The sequence below is a fragment of the Excalfactoria chinensis genome, chromosome 10 (genome assembly GCF_039878825.1).
Source record: "Excalfactoria chinensis isolate bCotChi1 chromosome 10, bCotChi1.hap2, whole genome shotgun sequence".
Lineage (NCBI taxonomy): Eukaryota > Metazoa > Chordata > Aves > Galliformes > Phasianidae > Excalfactoria > Excalfactoria chinensis.
The window spans coordinates 10,079,715-10,099,077 of NC_092834.1; the positions used below are offsets into that span (position 1 = coordinate 10,079,715).

At 42.4% G+C, this 19,363-nt stretch overlaps 1 protein-coding gene across 20 annotated transcripts in view; it reads right to left on the reverse strand.

Annotated features, from left to right (window-relative positions):
- SEMA6D (semaphorin 6D) overlaps positions 1–19,363 on the reverse strand; it is a 589,434-nt gene that overhangs the window by 37,854 nt on the left and 532,217 nt on the right. For all 20 annotated transcript variants that reach the window (XM_072345109.1, XM_072345121.1, XM_072345119.1 and 17 more), the window contains one exon: positions 4,897–5,041. The gene's annotated coding sequence lies outside the window, so the exon portion shown is untranslated. The remainder of the gene's footprint in view (positions 1–4,896; positions 5,042–19,363) is intronic.

Consider the following 19,363-nt stretch of genomic DNA (forward strand, 5'->3'; position numbering starts at 1 on the left):
GTGCAAGTGGCTCTGATCATTTCAAGTTACTGCTGCGCCTTCTCCCCCATCAACATTTAAGATGGTGCACCATGTCCTACAGCCTTACTGAATCTCAGGCACATCTCAGTACCTTTCTCTGGGAGGTGCAAGATGAGAGAGTTTTCACTTTTGAGGTGACCGTATGTGACAAGGAGATAGATGCCCATTTCATCTCCATGTTGTTTCAGTGACCGCAGTCTGCCAGCTGCTTGCACGACTGTGCATGTCAGCCCACTAATCTTGAGTGATGCAAAGCTCCACAGAGTCTGGGGAAACACCATTGTCTGTGACAAGTCATGCAGCAAACAGTCATGCAAAGGAGCTGTCAGGGAGGAGGTTTGGTCTAGGAGAAGAGAGGTGTGTGTGGGGTCAAAAGTGCAGAAAGCACTTCAGCTCGAAGGCAATGTAATGTAACAATGGTACCCAGCATATATTACAAAATCTCCCATTTTCAGCTCATATTTGAAGAATTAACATAGCAAAAATATACAACAAAGAAGCAGCCAGTGATCATCAGGTTATCATGAAATCCTCTGGACAGTCCTTGACTTTGAAAAATAGGCTCAGGTAGGAATGCCAGCACTGTTATATAATATGGCTCAAAAGAAAAAAGTAAGCCATGACATCTCCGTTCTCAGCAAAGCACAGAGACTGCTCTGTTGCCTGGAGTGAGGCAGTCCTAGATGCTGTGGCTGTTAGCTACAGAACTCCTCTCTTTGTGTCTTTGTGGATAGGAGGAGGGCATGAAAAGTGATTCTCCATCTGGGAAGCAGTGGAAGAAATGGCATTTGTGGCTCTAGCCGGAGTTTTCCAGCTCCTTTTATAGCTTTGACTCTTTTTAATTAGTTGCATAATGAGGTGCCAGGACTTTAGCAGCCATGTTATAGAAAACAAATCATTTTCTAATAATGTCTCTACTGTCCAGCAGCCAAACATAACTACAGGTTATTCTCAGCTTTCCTATCAAAAGCTGATTTAGAGATGGATATTTTATCTGAGTACTTCAGATGCTGCTTGAATAGTTTCCTGTGCTCAGAGGAATGTCAATGACTGACTGTTTATTTTGCTCATATGTCCTCTGTATGTTGGCAGAGAATGCCTAGCTGGTTCTTCCCCTGTCATCTTATCCTCATATATGCATCAGGCCAAGAGCGCAGCACTGAACCAGAGAAGGATGGAGAAGTATCTACCTCCCCAGGTGGCCAGACCATCCAAAACCGCCCTCCATATGTCAGATGGGACCCAGCTGCACAGAGCACAGGTTTTGTTGGCACACTGGTGCCTGGCAAGTCCCCCTGCACTGTCTGAGGACCGAGTGCATCACCAGGGAGGACAGCTTTGTCCTGCTGGAGTGACAAAGGGAGTGGAGTTGCGTAAAGATGGCAAAGGTTGTGGTGAGAGAAAGAACTGCCCTGGTGCTCAGCCAGGTGACAGGGATAGGCCACGGTCAAACTCAGACACCCATCACTTGCAAGTGTTCCAGATCTGGGTTGGATGGGGCTCTGGGCAGCCTGATCTGGTGAGTGGCAAGCAGCCCACAGCAAGAGGGTTGGAACAAGGTGATCTTTAAGGTCCCTTCCAATCAAAGCCATTCTATAATTCTATGATCACATCACACTGCCAGGAATGAAGCTCAGATGTGCACAGGACATGTCAAAAGAGGCATGATAAGCCATATTACTCCTTACCACAGTCCTGAACAAGTAGCTATCTGCGAGGTGGATCATATATCACTCCTGCACATCACTAATGTCATAGGGCTGATGTCAGGGTGACAATTTAGATTGAAAATCCTTCCTAGAAGGATCAGGATATTATGTGTACATGTGTTCCTGGGTTTGCTGGCCATCTGGGCTGCTCTTAAAGCTGTGTGGTTTTACACCCTGCCCACGTGCCAGGCGTCCTGTATCCAAAAAGTCACAAGAGAGAAGCACACATGTTACCTTGCTTTCTGGTCTACAGCCCTTCTGGGAGTTCTGACAGCTAAGTCTGTGTTTTCCCTGGGATCTTCACAACACTCTGAAAAAGACCTGATGTGATGATGGGGAGCCTGATGATTTTTGTTGGGACTGCCTGAAGATCCCTCTTTTCTCTCAGTTGTCAACTGACATTCTTCAAATGTCATCCTGGGGAGCCAACACTCAAACTCTTCCTCACACGTAAAAACATCCTGTCAGGATTACCATGCAATATCCATTGCAGCAGTGGAAAATATCAAAAGATCATAGTATAAAATTAAACAAAATGCATTCTTTCTCATCTCAAAGGCAATATACTGTTCCTCTTCCTCCTCTTCATTTCCTACCTGCAAACTACTGTGCACTACAGTAAAATGGGAATAAGTAACCACAATAAGCAGATCCATGCGAGGATAGTAAGTCCAAATGGAAGCAATCGCTTTACTTTTTAGTCCAAACTTCTGTTACTGTAGCAAATATGAATTTTTTTTGCAGCTGACTAACAGAAGCTGATTTAGGCCCTTTGCACTTGCTGCCAGCAAGTGTTCCCACTCCAAAAATAGTCTATTGAAGAAAGAAGTGTCAGTTGCTGTCTTCAACAGGCTGCTTTTCTAAACTCATTGTTAGAAGGCACCTACTTCAACTGAAACCTGGCATGTCCCCACGTTGGTGGGCAAGGTGCCATCCCAACAGATGGACAATGGCTTGGCACTGCCAGTGACTCGGTCTGTATGTCACTAACAAGGTTGTATTCCCATTGGAGAATGTCAAAACCTGTAGCTGCACTCTACCATAATCTATGTCTTTACACGTGTTGCTGCCCAGTTACACCTACAGAGCATCTTAGACATTTATATTTAATGTTGAGCCCATACTGCTCTGCTCAGCTGGACACTAGTTTCATGTTTCGGAGGGGTGAGTGTGGCTCACCATGCTCTGCAGTGGGCAGTGTTGCCTGAATTGTGCTTTTCTCCTCACTCAGAAGTAGTATGGGAAAGCACTTCAAACTGTAATCCTGGCAAAAAAAACTCCAGGAACACTTCCACAGCTATGGGAGCAGGTGGAAAATACAATGAGGGTATCTCTAAGTAAGGCTGTAGGAGTCCAGCACAGAGTTAATCCTAGTGTTCAGGTTGAGCTGCCTTCAGTGCAAACACATGCCCAAGTATCAGGTGGTAAGAGCAGCCACACTCTCATTTCGTACAACACTGACAAACTCCCACACTCTCAGATGCGTCATGAGAGCATCAGGCCCTGATGAACTGGGATTCCTGTGCCGTAGCCCCCTGAGACTAATACAACAATGGAATCTTCAGTGCCTTGTACAAAAAGAAGCCTCGGCTTTCTACTGAAATGCCAGCTTGTCCTTTTGTAGTACCTTTTGGCCAGGTCCTTTTGTAGTACCTGTTTGTATTAAATGTGTTACAGGGAGTCTCAAATTAATGCATGTTAACTATATCTGCGTCTTTTCAGAATCCCTTCTTGTACGTCCCATGAAGCTATTAGTTTAGCTATCACTAGGTATTAAAATTTAAAAGGGTCACTAAATGCATACTGCTAGAAGGAAACAACATTAGTTACACATTACCAGAACAAAACCAAATTAAGAAACAGCTCATTTCCTTTGTACCATCAATATTTTACTCAGCCATAGCCTGGATGCTTGTACTCACAAAGAGGAATTAATCATTCATGTGCTAATGTACATCCATTATTTTTAAATCGTCACTTAAGTAATCATTTTTGTGTGTGCTCAGATGTGTGATGTCTGCTTATGAAAGTGCAGGAAAAATCAATACAAATTAAATAACATTTAAAAGGTGGATATCTGTGGAACAGATGCAAAAGCATCGTCCGTGCAGTAAAACTGTAATCAGATTTCTGTAAAACTCTTCTGGTGAGCTAGAATTCAAAAAAGATACCAGCCTAGTGCCAAACTTATTTATATGCCACACTTCCCTCCTTATTTGGGTGTGAACGTGCACAATGCAGTTCATCATGGATTCTCCCTTAAAATCCGTATAAAACTGAAACAACAAAAGCTTCACTGCCATTTAATTTGGTACTGCCATTTTCCAACTCTTTGTTTACTGCAAGTGCAGCGTTCATGTCATAACCCTGCTCGTATCTCATATCCGCGAGGTTCCCCAAGTCCCACAGAAGCAGTGGGCTCCCTCCCACTTGCAGCATGTGGGGCAGGTGGGGGAACCCAGGCACTGCCCCTCAGCAAAGACCTCTCCCATCCTGCAAAGAGGCACGTAGCTGTAAACATCCACCATGAATGGACCACAGCCATTGAAACCTCATTTGTGTCCCCCTGTTCCCTAAACAGGGCTCTGCATCTTCCAAGCTGAGTTTGCTTTTGGCTTGGGCTTGTCATTGATGCCCATAGAAAGCAATTCCAGACCAGGAGTCCTGCTATACCCAGAGATAAATGATGGCTACTTTAGATAGAAATAAATGCCTTTTGAAGGTGCAAAATGGTGAAGAACAGCCGCTAGTGCTGGCTGCATCTGAGGAGAGTTAAGGTGGTCCTGCTAGATTGGAGCCCACAGCCCCATGCAAATCAAATCACCTTTTACTGAAAGTGTGATCACTTCTTTTGGACTACACATATCAGCTAAAGAATGCTACCAGGTCCCTGCAGGTACCGCAAATTTCACGGAAGAACAGCATAATACTCAGAGCAGAATCTGGTGTAGCAATGTTCTAGGTTTTTTCTTTTATTGCTTCAGTAATTTTATGGTGATGTATTTTGACGACAATTTAAGGGAGCTCTGTGTTTATGAGGCAATAACAAAATCTCCTGCAAAATAAATTTCCAGGCGAACTTGCCTATTAATATATAGTATGGCTTCCTGTGAATTAAGAGATGAGCCAGAACAATGCTCAGGAGAAAGCAAGAAAGAATATGTACCTTGACTTCAAAATGGGGAGCCTCAGGTTCCTTTTTCAGCTGAGCCCTGGCATTCGTAGTCTGTGAGATGAAGAAAATGATCCAGCACGCAATATCTTCACTGTGCAGCAACTTCCAAGGCTTAGCAGCGTGCTCCACCTCAACCCTGCAACCAAAGCAATACTTTCAGATATCTCATATTTCTGCCTTTTTTCCCCTTTGTCCCAGAGCCAAATACTGTTCAGCTGAAATTGTTGTGAAAAAGCAGTACATCTCTGGAAGCGGTTTCTGCTACCCCAAAGCTTCCAGCATCCTTCCAGCTCTTCTGCAAATATCACTGAGTACATGGCAAAAAAGCATGGAAGTATAACCTCACTACTGATAATAGAAGCACCATCAACAGACTGTGATTCAAGGTGTGTCATGACTGAGTGTATTTTAGACAGCAAGGAACTGAAAGGTCAACTTTTCTTTTGGAGAAGCACTTGGTGAGGCTGGATTTGTCCACAGCTTGTGGACTCCATAAGGAGCATGTTTTGGTTCAGGGCTGGGTATGCCGTGTAGATACTGAATCAAGGACACAGTTTACATTTTCTGGCAGTGCAGAGTGACCTGTCCTGACAGCCCAATGCACAGCCTATGAGTCATATGGGTCTATAGCCTTGGAGAACTGGATTGGATCTATGTAGTTTCAGCCTAATTAAATGATAATGCATGGTCGCAAGCACTACATAAGGCAAGTAACAGTTGCCAGATGGAATCTACCATACCTGAAAGACACTGTCAGGTAACAGGACAAATGCTTTTGCTTATTAGCAAAACAGTTGAATAAACACAGATTTTAAAGTTATCCCCTTTTAATGATTTCAGCTGTTTCAGGGCCTATGGGAAGGGAGAGGAAGATGGTGAGGGTGTAATGAGCTTCTCAGCGCCAGCCAGTGCAATCTGCATGGGTGGAGGAAGGGCTCTGTGCTGAGCAAGGCACCTTGGGTTACTGGAGGCCAAAACAAGCTCTTTGCATGGACTGTGTATGGAGCTACCTGACCACTTAAGGCTAAAGCTGGTGTTGCGTAAGGTCTGACCAATGATAATTACTTTCTCTGGTGCCTAAAGGACTAAGCAGGTCTTCTCCCAACTCAGCTACAGATTGGCTGGGAACTGCTGAGAGAGTTTCAGCTTCCTTTGTGCCTGTGGCTCCCCACAACTTCCCACACAAAGAACAGTCCTCGCAGAGAAACCAGACTGGGAGCTTGCACAGATATAGAGAATTGCCCCAAACCAGCCACTGTCACAAAACACACGTCCTTTTTTTAAAATCTTTGCTCAAATTCAGCAAAGTGTAAATGTCCCACGTCAGTCCTGAAATGCACTTACTACAATGAGAGGGATAAAAACGTCTCTGTGTTGCTTGTGCCAGATTACTGCTAATGGGCTGCAGTGACTCATCAATGGATGAAATGAGATTTTCAAGTTCTTCACAAATGATGAGGTAGTTTTCAGTGCTCCGCTCAGTTTGTAATTAGATACACTATTTATGAACATGTTTGTCAAATAATGCATTCAGCAAGTTTTAAAAAACATTCCTGGCTAATTGTTTTTATTACTCATCAATTCTGAAAGGGAAATAATGAGGTAAGATGGTATTTTTCTTGTCATAGCCCAGTGAAAGGGATGGTGATATAAATACTGGGTCCATGGCTCCCTATGGTTTGTCTCTGGTTTACTGCCGCTTTTGTAACTATTTCAAGATAGACTCAACTTCACAAGTGAAACTAGACGGGAGATTGGCCAATTGCAGACTTCCCTTTACAGTTTCATAATGGACTGTTGCAATTATGATTGCCTTCAGAATCGTGTGGCTTTTCTTACAGCATTCTGATTTTTTGTTTTGATTTCACTGTAAACCATACCTATGTTTCCATCTATTCCTTACTGGGTCCCATTCAGAAATGCCATTTTCAGGATTTTGTTTTCCTACTGAAGGCTTGATTGAAAGATGGATTCAGGGCTCAGACACATGCTCATTTAGCAAAGCAGATGCAGCAATTTCCTCAAGCTGTTTGTTACCACCTGTTTGTCAGACGCTGCGTCCCACCAAGGACTGGATGGAGCAGACCATGTGAGACTTCGGGAGCTGCTTCATTGCAGTCCTGTTGCTTAAGCTAAATTCCCTGGACACATTCCCTCCCATTTGCAGATGGATAAGTCTCAAACATACACTTAAGGCCCAGTGAGGTGGACTGGAAATACTACTGGTCTGAGCAGTTTTCCTGACCGAAACCAGAGCTTCCAGTCCTGCAATGAGATACACCACAGGACTTCCAAACCTGTCCTGGGCAGCCACTGAGGTTGTGGTTGGGCAGAGACAGCTGGCCACGTGCTGTGCGGGAGCAGGTGTCAGTGTGAGCACACGTCCCCTCCTGTGTGCTGATGCTCATTGCCAGGCCCAGCTGCTTTTTACCACCCCTCTGCCAACCGTTCCTGCCCTGTAACTCTACCGGAGAAGGGATCATGTGCTTCTTCCACGTGCCCTGCGGGCAAAATCAGGCAGCCACCTGCTTAAACTATTTAAACCTACTGTAGTTTTGGATCCATGACAGCCTAGAGGAAAATCAGGGAGGAGTCTTGGAGGCCACTCAGCCAAAGAAACGCAGGGAAATGTCTGCTACTGGACTAGTGACTGGGGAAAGCAGAGCAGATACATCTTAAACCACTGTAATGGTTTGTTAACGCTGTGGGCTCACAGCCACTTCTCTAGGACTACTAGGAGAGAGGGAGGTTACACTTCGATGTAAATCTCTGCAAGATCAGCATGTACACGCCCTTCACAAACCTGCTCATGCAGCCTTCATATGAGCCTACAAAGAGCTGTTGATTCAGGTTTTTCTTAGTAACACAAACATATTTTTTGGACCTTAAGCTTTGGAATCTAATGCAGTCTGCTAAACTATCCACTGAAAATAAACCGTAACAACGCAAAAAGCACAGCACCAGCTGACGCTGCGAAGGCGAACCATTGCATTGAGAACATGAGTCTGTGTTCAGAAACTTCATTTCTGTGAACATGCCCCACTCAGCTGCAGCCCCACAAATATACTGTGCCAGGCTGGCTGCCATGGGACAATCTCAGTGCTGGATCCAATGCTTACAAACAACAGCACCCCATCTATAAGAAGTGTCTTCTTACTGCTTTTTCTGAGCTTCACAAATCCACTGCTAAGACACAAAATCCATCAGTCAGCTTTACTTGCTTTGTGGTACGGGGTATTTTTTTCCCTTCGTATACATTTTAAAGTTATCTCTGTCTTCAGTAGAGAGCGATAAGCTCTGGTATTGTTACCCAAACAGCACAGAAATGTCAGCTACAGAAAGCAGAGGCACTTCAGAAACAGGGATGGAGAGATCTGCATATTCATAGCAGGAGAAAGGCAGCAGCACATGAAGACTGAACCACTGGCACTAATGGGTGAGCTGATTAGTGTTTATTGGGCTGGTGGAGAAATGAATTCTAATTGGCTGAGACATTTTTTTTATTGTGAAATACGTTTGGCTAATGCAAATGGCTCCAAATCAGAAAAGTGACATTTTTGTGGTGGCTGTTTATAAACAGGATGTAGTTAGCGTAAGGCACCCACAGCTGCAGTAGCTGCAGATTTTCAAGGCTGGACTCAAATGAATTGTACTTTATCATCAGTTTTCATGTTTGCTCTGCCCAAGGCCATCAAGTCTTTTACAGGGAATCCAAGAAAACAACCTGACGGACCATCTGACACTCGATATTGTATGACAGTTCATTGTTTCAAGAGATTCTGTATCTTCCCCCTGAAACTTTCATCACAGCATCGCAGGCCCAGTCCTGTTTAGGATTAAGTCGAAGTCAATGTCATCTGCTTTTGTAGGTGTACAACTGCGTCAGCAGTCAAGGAAACTGAAAGCTGGGAAACCTCTTTAATATTAAGAGTGAGAAATTCAGGCCTGTTGTTGGCAGCAGCCAACCATAGTAGGGTGGTTGGTGCAAGTGGGTGGGGTGAGGGTAACAGTGAGATGATGGGGCTTCATCAGAAATACAGCTCCCCAGAAATATAGCTTTAATCCAGAACTCAGCAAGCAGGTACCTTCCTAATGCTCATGGTAAATCTGATGAGTGATTCAGTAACCATGGTAGTGAAATCTGTAGCAGCTGATAGAAGCTGTGCTCCAAACTGGGATGTGCAAAGTTTGACTTTGGCTCCAGCAATAACAAATAACTACTAAGAGTACTAACTAAAGTGACTTATCTCCTGCCAAAAAAACACATTTCTTTGAAGGCATCAGAAAACTGCCATTGTCTTCACCTTCCCCTCTATGGACAATGTTTGGAAAGGGCACCTTTTCTTGTTTCAGTTATTTGCTTTTTTCCCCTAGTCCTAATACATTTGGAAATAAAAGAACGATTTGTTACTTCAGAATTAGCACTGTGACTGTTCTTCATATGGAAATACAGTTATTCTGCCCTAATGAAATCACTGAGCTGAATGCACAGTTTGAAGTTCATAGCCCATTGAAATGGTGATTTATGGATGTTTTCTTGCAAATTTATTGTGTTAACATTATATACAACATATTTCTACCACTAGACCTTTGGAAGGATCTGTTGCAAGACCCTCCTCTTGTCTGTTGTGAATATTTTTGTTCTGTCAGTATTGCCCTGAAGGAGGGTTCAAATTGTACAGTACATCAGAAACCTCGTAAGTTTCTGCTTTCAGGTAAATGCTTGGCTCAGTCAGCTTGGATGGACACTGCTTTAAAAAAAAAACAACCCTGCTTTAAACTGCCTTCAGTAGTTACGTATGATTTCAGCTCTGGGAAGACAAGTCATGTATGTGACAGAGAAAGAAGTAAGAGAAACCACATGGGCAAGGAAACTGCAAAGTGATGACCACCTCCCAGCATCTCCCCTTTTCTTTGTGTCCATCCTCAGTGTTAAACTTACTATGTGAGAGGACAACAAAAATGTGAAATTAAAGAATTAGGGGGAGATTGTGATGGATCAAGAACCGTTTTACTTATGTATGGTTATAATATGAAAGATAAAAATAAAGGTGCAGAACAAAAGGCGTTGGGGATGGGACCACTGTGGTGTGGGCTTCTCTCTGTTGCAATTCTGCTGTATTTCATTTAGTGAAAATGCTCAATATACAGCAAATATTTGGGAGATCAGTGCCAGAGCTGTATTTTGTATATTCTGTGGATGGAAGTGTAGTGGGAATCTGGTCAGCAGTGTAATTGTTTATATTCATTATAAACAATCTGTGTTATTTGGCAACAAACCCTGCCTTTCTGAGTTGACTCTCATTGCTGCTGCTGAGATTGTTCCATCAGCTGGTTGCAATTTTACTTTCGGGGCACACAAAAGTACACTGTATTTCTTCCAAATTATCTGTGGGAGAAATTTGAAGAATACACTAAAGGCCCCTTGCTCTTCTGGGACTCCATTTGGCTCTCTTTCTATAGTCTCTAAAGGCCATAAGAGGAGGCAGACTAAGTTTAGTTTGTATATGCTTTGCTGCATACACAAACTCTATTTCTGCATCTCCTTTCCATGTTTTAATCCCTAACTACTTTCTGCTTAAATAGTGATAGCAGATGAAATATGAAAAGAATTACTATGGTAGATGAGTCAAGGAATTGAGGGCAAAAGATCTTGCAGTGAAAGAGTGATACCCCATTGTGGCTTTAAATATGAAGTAAGCAGTACAAAACCCAGTTTCTGAGCCCTTTGCACAGGGCTGACGTTATCCCAGTTGCATGAGTATGGCTTTTGCAAGCTGGGACTTAGATGGGACCTGGCTACCCTGCACCTGAAACACTTACTTGTGTTTAGTATCAATATGTGTTTGTGCTCCTGTCCAGAACAAGCAGACGCTAGAAGATTTTTCTATCTAGCAGATATTTGGAAGCTTCCAAATGATCAAATGATCCTGTTGTATAAAGATGAAAAAAGGGCTGCAATGGATTAGCTAATAAGCTCTGTGGTTGGGAGATTTTGCCTTATGACTACCCAAGACTGCTCAGAATGGGTGAAAGCAAGTAGTCAAACCCTGAAATTTCACATTCCACTTATGTGCTCTGACTACTATGAACTGGTCACCCAAAAGGAAGATTTCTCTTGACACCCTTGAGCTGTTCCAATTTGTAAGAACAATTAAATGTTCACTGAACTTAATGAGCGATGGATTCTACGGTCCATCAGTTTGAGCGTTCACCTCTAGTGTTGTGCTGCAGGTTTGCACCAATGACTCCTTGGAGGCAGTGGGCACGGCTGAAATGCTGGATTGGGATTGCTTTTGCTTGACTGATATTTTCCAGAAAAAAAGGAAAAAATAGAAACCCCCAAGACAAACTGCTGAAAGACGGCTGACCAGCTCTGCACGAGCCCTGCCACATCCCCGCCACTTCTCTGACCACAGAACTGATCTTATTCAAGAAAAACACTGAGGGAACAGGTCCCAGCCAGCAGTGTTTCAGAGAGCGATCAGCTGGGGCAGCGTTCCTTCTTCTCCCTGCTGACAGCCTCCGCTGCAGGGGAAACGCATTTGTGCTCACACCTGTGTCTGGAGATCACAATCACAAAAGAACATGAAAGATCTTTTTTCACATTAGGTACTTCTAAAAATTTCCAATAAGTTTCTGTTCTTTTGGTTTTCTCCCCTTGTCATTTTTTTAATTTTTTTTATTTTTATTTTTGCCAAGCCTGTGCTTGTCATGCCTGCAGGCTTCAAAGTCAGAAAGACCCTGATGCTGAAGGTGGCTGTTGCTAGTGTGGGAAGGGATGTTTGTGGCTGCAGTGTGCCTCCAGGAAGGAGAGGCTGCGCTCTCCTCTTACACCTGACCAGCCCTACGCCAGGGACAGAAGTCAGCTCATTGTAAGCTCTGTTGCTGGAGGCTGAGCTGGTTCTGCCTTAGCTAGTTTAGCTCCTTCCCTTGTTCCTCCTGCTCTTGGAAATTGCAGCATGGGCACAAGCTTGTCTAAATCTCGATCAGGTGATTTTCATTTGTTCAGCACTTGAAGAGCAGGAGTTATTTACTGAGGATTTAAATTTCTCTAAAGTAAAAAGAAACCAAATAGCACTGCTCTTTAAGCATGCCTCCGCATTTAGAAAGCATTGGGTTACAATTTCCATTTGAAGCTTTTCTTCTTAAAAAAAAAAAAATTATTCAGCCATCCCTCCCGAGAATTTCCCGGCACTGCCCCCTCATGTAACACAATCCCCCCTCCGGGGAGCACTGCTCACTGCTCGCCAGGTGTGCGGGCGGCCGTCACACCGAGAGGTATGGCGTAACCTTTGGCAGCACACAAACTCTGAGCAGGCATTCAAAGAGTTCTTTCTATATTCTTACCTATACGGTGTGTGCTGTTTTTCTAATGGTGTTCATAGAATCATTTAAGGATGGAAAACAACACTAAGGTGCTCCAGTCCAATTATCAGCCCATTCCCACGGTGCCCACTAGCCATGTCCCTTTGTGCCACTTTACCCTCTTCTTGAACACCTCCAGGGATGGTGACTCCACCACTCCCTGGGCAGCCTGTGCCAATGCAGCACCACTCCTTCTAAGAAGAAATTGTTCCTTATATTCAACCTGATCCTCCCCTGATGCAACTAAAGGCCTTTACTGCTTGTCCTATGGCTGTTACCAGGGAAAAGAGGCTGACCTCTACCTCACTGCAGCCTCTCTGAACCTCCTCTTCTCCATTTGGTACCTCAGTTTTACTGTATGTGCACCTCTTTCTCTATCAGCTGTGAATGAGAAATTAACTGTATTGACTTTTTTGATGGCTTTTGATTAGAGACAGATCTCTTCCCATTGGCACCTCAGACATCCCTCCTTCACCTGAGTACTATCAGAACTGGTAGGAGGCAACCACCATTTCTATTTGAATGAACCCTCCTGTTATTACGGTGTCAGGTACTCAGCACTGTCTGACCCTGCAATTCAGAGGCCTGGAATTTCTGCTCTCCTAGGAAATACTTCTGAAAAATAGTGATAACTAAGATAATAATAGTTCTCAGCACTCCGGTAAAGCTTTAAATCCACAGATCTCAGACCATACACCAGCATTTGCCACTCGAAGAAAGTTAAACACATAGCATGAGAGATCCTATCCTCAGAGCTGTGCACTGGGCCATTACAAAGGACAGTGGTCAATCGTGTTAGGTAAAACACTGATCTCACTGCAGTTAGTGGCAAAATGACTGCACGGAGCCATATAGACAGAAAGGTTTTGTGAAGAGTGTATTGGTTGTTAATATACAGATGGTAGCAAATGTACAGAAGGAATAAGTAAAGGAAAACTCACCAGTGGTGGTGCCTTGGCTGAAGAAGCTGGGGCAGTCCTCACTGGTGAGCAATCTCCAAGAGATGCTGCCTCAGTGGGAGTCAGCCCTTAAATGAGGTCTCAGAGGGGATGGAGTCGAGCTCCACCCCTTCCGGGAGCACAGCTACATCACTCTCACCTGTGCTCCCACAGCTGACCCCATACTCAGCTGATTAATCAGAGGTTCAGGCTATGATTACCAATCTCCCATACAGAAGAGTATCGTGGTCCTTGTATTTAAAATATACCTTTGTAGCAAATCACTGCAAACTGTAATGCAGATATTTGCTACCTGTTGCATATCTTGTGTGTCAGAATTATCGTTGATAACTATCCATAGTACAGTCAATATAATTTCTTCTTAATTTGAGTATTCATCAATGCAACCCAGTAGTGAAACTAGAATACTGCGAAAATATTCTGCAAATACTGCCATAATTTCTAGTGGATTTACTTATATACCAGATTTTTGTTCACATTTCATAGAAATGTAAGAAACTTCATTCTCCTGGCACCAGCATTCATGCTAAATGGCCTTCAATGTGTCATTGAAGAGATTTTGGTGAATAACAAATTTGCACTTGCATGTTTACATACTTATGTTTACCCTGGAAAAGCAGATGGACACGTCCAACTAGGAAGGAGAAAGATAATCATGTATCTATACAACAAACTACAGCTGATCATTGCTATGTGACTAAAAAGCATCTTACAGCCTCAGAGACAATTACAATCAATGCAATCTTCTAAAAAAAAGGAAAAAAAAAAAAAAATCTTATTTCCAAGGCAGGTTTGAACAGCGAGCACTTCTGAGGCAACCATAATCTGCTTATGGATTTTCTACAAGCAGAGGGATAAACAAAATTTCCCTGATAAATGACTTACTGTTAATTATTTATTGAGTTCTGTTCTCCCACCCACTTTAATGAACTCTAACATAGTGAATCTTAATATCCAATATAACGAAAGCAAATTTTCACCCCCGGTGTCGTGTGAATGGCACAATTGCTTTATTCCTTCATTCATGAACTGTCATTCATTTTGACTCTGGATCACTCAATAGAAGTAAGATGTGCAATGAATGGGATTCTAGTCATGTCATCCTGTTAGTGCAAAGTGATTCTCAACAGCACTTGACGGCGCACTGCTGGATTAGCTCAGTGCATTAAAACAAACCAAATTATGCTGTTTTTATGTACATATCGGTACTTGTTGACACACTAGTAAATTGTTTTAATAGCCCGTACTTATGCAGGTGTATATCTTTGTAGTTAAATTCCAATACATTGTAAAGCACACTTTACATAGAAAATATTACTCTCTTAGGAAAACTGTAATCACAAAATTTAGACTAAAAAATACAGTACTGCTAACTGCCTTATCTTTGAATAGCTATCATAAGCTAGATGTGTGTGACTGAATCAGATGTGAGTAGCCCAAGATACAGCTTTGGAGCTTGGGGAATGCAACGTGCTGTCAGTTACAAAGCAATTAAGATGGTATTCTATTAGTTATTTGTGGCCTGACTGCAGCCTTTGTGAAAACAAACCAAGATGCTGTTTTACTTAATCCTCAATAATTTTTTCTTTGAAGCAGAGTTTAGACCAGATTCATAGTTTGTGTCAAACAATGGAGATGATGAATGCTTGCCCCAGTTAATACTGCTTTCATGTGAAGTGTGTGCATTGGTCTAGCAATGCAATAAATATATCTGCAATGATGAATACTGGCACTCTGCTCCTTCCTCCTCTGCTTCTGCTCCATGCTGCCATGCCAACCCAGTGGTACAGAAAATATCTCTAGCTTATGAAGATCATACAATTTCCTCCAAGTTGTGGTCCTTAAAGCCCAGGAGGAAATTATATACCTCACTAACCCTAAAGGGGCCTGGGTGACTTACTGATGTTTTTAATTGGTTCAGCTGTATAAGTTTGATGTGGCTTGCTACACTTGCTGCTTTTGTTACGGAACATCAAAACACCCAAGAAATCTTATTTTAATGCATCTCCGACCTCTCTTCTACCCACACAGCTATTACTGTATTGTGGTTTTCACAGTCTGATCAGAGGGGGGTCTTCCAATTACCAGATGAATCAAAATTCATTCCCAGAGTCCAGATGCAGAGGGGGCAACACAGAGATTGCTGATATCAGACAGACCTGCCTGGCACTAGCACATCTCACTGATGTACCTATTCTTTGTCTGATTGCATTCGCATCTATCTCTCTGTAAGACTTAGTGCCATCTCTGAAAATAACCGAACCTTTGCCACTTAAACATCTGATTTCATCTCCTTTCAGAACAGAGATAATGCCTAACAGTCCTGGAAAAATGGTGTCTTCAATTTGAATACATTCAGCATTAGAAATACATGAGCTACCTAGGGTTGTAGAGAAGGGGATGGGCTGATGGGCCATTCTAAGATGGAGAATGCCTCATTTAGGGATCCCTTTATTTTAATACTGCATATTTCTAGCTAAAGAACTAGTCATGCTGCAAACCAGTCTACAAACCAGGAGAGTCCCAATTAAATAAACTACATGAAGGATATGGAGGTGAAGATTCTCTCAAAATTACTAAATTTAGTAGGTAGTCCATTGGTAAGTTTACCTCTGCAGAACTGGTCTGGAATCTTTGTATGGAGTGCAGAGATGCAGAATATTGTATTTTATGAGCACTGATCAAACCTGATACTAAAAAGGTCATGCAGGTTTCTTAATTCATGGCTCTTCCCTTTGTCCTACTCACCTGAATAACTGCCCTATTAGCAAAATTTTAGATACAAGAAAGAATTCTTAGTAAATGCATCTTTTGGTTGACTCCATCTGAATATTGTTTTGGGTTTTTTTTGCTTTTGTTTTTTCTTATATGAAAGATATTTTTTCTTATATTGGGAAAGATATTTTTTCTTATATTCTTATATAACAAATCTTAGGACAGCATAAGGAGGTAGAAAAGAAAAATAAATCCATCACACTCTGGAACTGCCAGGACTCATCTTGAGGTGGTTTGCAGAACACCCACAAATGAAGCGTGATACAATGGCTACAGACCTTCATGTGATGGGCTCTCTCCCCCAGACCTCCTGAATGCTTTATGACATCCAAAACTGCTTATAGTATACCCTCAAAGTGCAATGTTCCCCTTTCTGCATACAGATTATTCATAGTCTTCCAACGTGACATAACTTTCCGCAAAGACTCACTACAACCATTAACAGCACAAGGGGAAAAAGCAATCTATTTACATTTCAAGTACTGATTAAACGACATTATCTAAAACAACAATCTTGGCTGGACTAGCGAAATTGCAGAGGATGCAGAGTTCTATAAAATTAAATGTAGAAATAAAAAGCCATTTTGCTTTCATTTTTTTGTGATGGGTACCTGACATACAACTAATGATTCCAGTAGCAACAGTAGAGTGAATAGACTCTTCTCCTCAAAAGAAGCCAGACTACACACGGTTTCTCTCTTAGTATGAAAGCACAGATTATTAGGCATATGCTGCTACTGCATGTCTGAGATAAAGTAGATACGTGAGGCAATGCAAATATTCTATTTACACTGGTATATTCTACTTGTTAGAGAATACAGTGCAATTTTGATATTATTAATATTATCATTTACAATAAGCATTCTGTTTCATAACGCTCCTTCTTTGAAGAATACCTAAAAGATTTAGCTTTGGCCATATTTTTATTTCTCAAAGGCCACAGTTTGTTTACATAAAGACAAGTGTATCTTGGATTTGACTTCTGTGGGATCAGCACACAGACACAATGTGGCCTGTCTACCTGCAGCATTCTATACTTTTGGCAATTCAGTCTACACTGATGATCTCTTCTGCATCTAGAATATGGCCAGCTAAAGGATGCTCATCTCCATGAGAACTGAGCGCGTTTTACTCGCTTAACTGTTTAAAGCTAAAGTATATCAAATGTGCCCAAAGGATATTTAGCAATACCAGACATTTTAAGACAGTTGCCTGCGCTTCTCCGTTTTAGTACAAGCAACAGTAGCACAAACAACCTCACTTGCTGTGCATCAAGCAGCTGCCACTCAAATGAAGTGATGGCAGGGAGAAGTCCAAGGCAGATAGGATTGACCAGGTTGGCACTGGGAGCATCACAGCCTCATCCTGTCTCTGAGCTGTTAATTTGGACACGCACATGCTTCCATTTCTAGTTACAACTTTCTCTGCCCATCCAGCTGAAGTTCCATGGTGCTTCCCTTCTGCGTTGAACCCTTCAACTCCACACAGAATGCAAAAATATATATATAATTCTTTCTTCACATTTCCACATAAAAAACCTACCCTAAAGTTCATTAAAATCAATAGCTTCAATAATCATTAAATGCATTATTAAAAATTTCTGGAGTGGAACCTGCTCCAAACCTCTGGCCTGCTGCTAATAGCACTAAATCGGCCTGAAATATTATTCCATCCAACAAATCATAAACAAGCTGTTCATGGGAAAGCAAAGCCTAGGAGCAACCTGCTTGTTGCACTCATTTCTTTTGTTTGCTTTTAGCATTGGCTTCTTTGTTCTAAAGTTCACAAAAGCTGTTACAAATTACTGGAGTCTTAAACTCCACTTGGCTGCATGCATGCAAAGTTAGCAGAAATTACTCTCTCTTCACGTGCATGATAAAGCTGAGCGGTGTGACTCACCTCACGTCACATCTGCCTCAGGTGCTGGCTGGATACATGGAGCAGAAGGAGCCATACAGCCATTAGGGCTGGTCCCAGCTATGGGTGTCTTTGTCCGCACTGCAGCTCAGTGCTGTTCTTCCCCATCAGCTACTGATTCCCCAGGGCAACCACATGTGGGATGAGCCTCAAATTTGTACCAACTAAAATAAGCCAGGTTAGCTTGGAAAGTTTTGTATCAGAAGGTACCAACTTACTTCTGCTGTAGACAGAAGAAGGCTACAAATAACAAGAAACTATAGGAGATGGAACTATTACAGACCACATTTGGTGTGTATGTATGCTACATACAAAGCCTCACTGATGATTTTAATTTCCTTTACCCCACTGCGAACGGAAGCAAGCCGTCCTATTTCTGTGGTCAGAATAAACACTGCTTTTCCTCCTTTTTTTTTTATTCCCCCTTCATTTTTATAATTAGTGTCTTTTTACAATCCGTTAATTCTAACTTGTGAATTGCATGCTGCAAACTCCACAAAAACAGCCTTAGTTGCTTTCTGTTGCAGCCAGTGAAGCAGAGCTGCTTAGAATAGTAGATGAAAAATTTAATGAAGAGAAAAGAGATGTGACAAAACGTGGGTTCTCACTTCAGCTCAAGCCCTTCCCAGGCACAAAATGGAGAACTGGGCATGTTGTAGATGGCGTTAATTGCACGATAAGAAGGATGTAATCAATCTCCACTGTACGTGTCGTTCATAAGAAAATTTGCAACATTTGTTTATTGATTACAGCTCAAATGCAGGGATTACTTAAAAAACTAATTATCGTTTCTCATAAATTTTTAGATACTGGCTTCAGTAAGGCAAAATGAAGTACATTTATGAGCTGAGCAGCCGGTTCTGCTGTTTCCAATAGACTTAGTAACTTTACAGGGAAAAGCTACAGGGACACACTACCCACAGATCTGAGCAGCCCAACAACAGAATGCCTCCCAGTGCAGCTGTGGCCGGAAGAATGGGATGTTTCTGGGAGATCTCCATCCATGGCCAGATGTTTTCACCCCCATTACTGTGAAGCTTTGCAGCTTTTGGATGGCCCCTGCATATCCCAAGAGTGTTTTCAGACTACTGGAGGATGACTTTAATTTGCATGCTTAAAGAGGGACAGACTTGCTTTATAGGCTGCTTTTCTGCAGTCCCTCTTTGCCTGGTAGATAAGATCTTCCCTGCAGATGGCAGATAGAAGGAATGGGAATTTCTTTCCTACAACAGCCTCTGTTTGCTCACGACACACATTTTCCAAGTGTACGATACTTCTCTCGGCAAGTGTTAATATACTTAATATGCACACAGACATGCATATGTATACACTCACATGCATATGTATACATGTATACATTACAGGGAATTCTTTTTCTTTCATTGAAGCCATCTGTTCCTGATGAGGGCTCTCCTGGAGCCTGACCTGAGGACATTTCT